We start from the raw sequence: 3,261 nt of genomic DNA, 5'->3' as shown, positions 1-3,261 counted from the left end.
CAGAATATGGTAATCATTAACAGAAAAAATTACAAGTGAATGATCTTTTCTTCCAATCAACTTTACTTCTAAGGAGTGATTAGAAACTGGCGTTGGCATTTCAGCTTGGTGAGGAGGAGAGTTACAACATCCAACAAGTGAGAGTTTAAAAGTTACTTGTAGTTGGCTTTCTAGAGCAAGCGAGCCTGCAAGGTGATCAAATACACAAAATGGAGAGATTTTAGGTTTTAGTATAAGCCCAGATTCTGAAATTCCAAATGCTATAACACTGGAAGCTTGTGTCCTAATCAATTTCTTGACAAACACCGACATGAGATCATTTCTAGCATTACTTCTTTCCACTGTCTGAACGTTGATTCTTTGGTACACAGAGAGCAATGTGTCAATTACAAGTGCTTCACACACTTCACTGGTATATTCAAAATATATAATGGATGAGCCTTTTAAAATTTAAAAAATGTTCCGATTTCGAGAAGGACCAAAGTTTCAGATCCCAGATTGTATTGCTGATAACTGCAAGCCCTAGGTTATGACCATGTGAATGAGAGGCTTGGGTAGGGTGGGAGGTGATATCCTCAAAGCACAGGGCATCTAGAACCTGTGAGGCAGAATATGGACTCGAGGCAGAATATGGACTCGAGACAGTCTGCCTACGGTACAATCCAGGTTCTCCTCAACTTCTTAACCTCCCAAGGACTCAGTATTCTCAGCTGTGACAGGGGTACAGTACTACTACTTACTTCAGGGAGTTATTATGATGACTTAAGGAACTGATACTTCTAAAGCACTCATAGCAAATGTTTATGTTTTAGTATAGATATTGAGAGTAGTAGTAGAGGTAATAACATAGTGATGGGTATTAATATGAAGGTAAAAGATGGAAGAATGACCCTATGGTCAGTGCTTAACAGTATTGTAGAGAGGCCTGAGTGACACAATCTGATGATATTGGGGGTTCTAAGGAAGAAGGAGAGAGAATACTCTAATGTCATGAAAAGGAACAAGGGGGGATGCATGGCCACCTTGTCACTCTGCCTGCTTGGAAGCAGAGATCTCAGGTGAAGGCCGGGTCCTAGCGGGTGCACAGATCCTACAAAGAAAGAAACATATTTCTAAAGTTATTTATCGGTATTTATTCATTTCATTCTTGTCTTCAAATTTTAACTCAGTTGTGTGGAAATGTCAGTCTCAGAAACTGGACTGTGGCAAACTTTTCACTGGTCAGAAAAAAACGAATGATGAAACAAGTGCTTCATAATAGAAGATTTATTCATTTTACAAGACTGTCCTTTTTTGTTAAATAATCTTTCCCATACTTTAGGTATTAAAGCATGCTTTTATGAAATATTGGCAAAGTACATGAAGTTGTTATTGTTGCTATTTTTGATGTTCTTTGCTGGTAAAGTTAAAATTTGATTATTACTTCAGAAAACCAAAACTGATTTCTTTCAGATGTTAAAAAATTAGAGACATTTTTCACTGGTAAAATTATAACAGAAAACCCACCGAAATTTATGCACTCAATTTAAATATTTAATCTTCAAAGAAAACAGTCATCTTAACGGGAAAAAAAGACTAACGGGAAAAATCATGGCACTATACATGATGAAATAGGGTTAATAGGTTTAAAAGTGCAAGCTTTTTACAAAATAGTAAGGAAGCAATAAGCATTACACGAAATGAATGAATTGATCATTTTTTAGAGGAAAATTACAAATAGCTAAAAAAACATTAAAATGCCAATTGTACAATAATTTTAAAATATAATAGAGTTTGATATATCAAATTGGAAGATATTAGATAGATCAATGATACTTGATGTTAACTAGAGTGTGGGAAATTGTGCACTCCCATGAGAGTTAAACATAGTCATATAGACATAGGGAAAATAAAATTTAGTTTCTCCTTTCTGCAATGAATTAAAATATTTACATGAAACTTTAAATCATACATCTCACGTGACTCTGTACTTCTATTTCCACCAAGTAATCCTAAGAAAAGAGCAAGGCAAGGAAGCAAACCTGACCAGCACATTCATTGTATAAGTCTTAATTATTAACTGGAAAAACCTACATAAGTATAAGATAAATTAAATAATTTTCTATCTATGTAAGGGAATGTTATGAAGCCATTAAAAACTCTAGAAAGTTTTGTATACATTGACATGGATAAACAACCGCAATATATTTTGTGACTAAAAACAACAAAACTAAAAATCTATAGCCTAGATTATAAAACGGTATACATAATTATGACCTATATATATGTATATACTTCTATATGCCATATTTGTGATGATATAAATACATTAAGAGTACTATTACCAATAAACATCTCTATTCTCATCTGAGCATTGAAGTTAGCTCTGTCCGTGTGTCTCATTTTATTTTCACAGAATATCATCGAGTATTTATATCTGAGATATTTTTTCTAATCTAATGAAGCAAAACTAGCTTCATTGGTATATTTTAGGGACTACATCTTAAAGTGATTAAAGTATCTTAGGAATTATATCTCAACGTTAAGTATTTCTAACATAAATATTCGCAGCAGATCTTTAAGATCCTCCAACTCTTCTCTAAAACTCTTCTCATATATATATATATATTTGCTGGATCAGGAGTCATTCTTTAACCTTCCATTTGTGTTTTTTTCTACTCTTCATGTTATTTCTTGAAAAGTGATAAAGAGTGTCAGTACATGTGTTGGGTATAAGCTGTAGGGAGAGCCCATCTTCTAAGAGAGAAAAGCAATGTCTCTAGAGAATCGTTGCACAGGAGTTCCACTCTGAAAGCTCTGAGGATAAATCCTGGCCCTCTGATCTTGGACAACTTACTGACTTCCCCAGCTTCAGATTACTCATTTTTAATGTTGGAGTAATATTACCTACCATATAGAACTGCGTAAGTAAAGATAGGAAAAGGACCTAATGTACAGTTAAAACTGAGTTACTATATAAAACCAGTAAGATACTATATAAAACTATAGTATCGAGTAGATAAGACCTGATAGATAAAGAGACAGACAGACAGAATATGGTAATCATTAACAGAAAAAATTACAAGTGACTGATCATTTCTTCCAATCAACTTTACTTCTAAGGAGTGATTAGAAACTGGCATTGGCATTTCAGCTTGGTGAGGAGGAGAGTTACAACATCCAGCAAGTGAGAGTTTAAAAGTTACTTGTAGTTGGCTTTCTAGAGCAAGCGAGCCTGCAAGGTGATCAAATACACAAAATGGAGAGATTTTAGGTTTTAGT

This window comes from Pteropus vampyrus, unplaced genomic scaffold (assembly GCF_000151845.1).
Source record: "Pteropus vampyrus isolate Shadow unplaced genomic scaffold, Pvam_2.0 Scaffold443, whole genome shotgun sequence".
In the NCBI taxonomy this organism is placed as follows: Eukaryota; Metazoa; Chordata; class Mammalia; order Chiroptera; family Pteropodidae; genus Pteropus; species Pteropus vampyrus.
The sequence above is the reverse complement of the archived record's forward strand: the minus strand, read 5'-3'. Positions refer to the sequence as shown.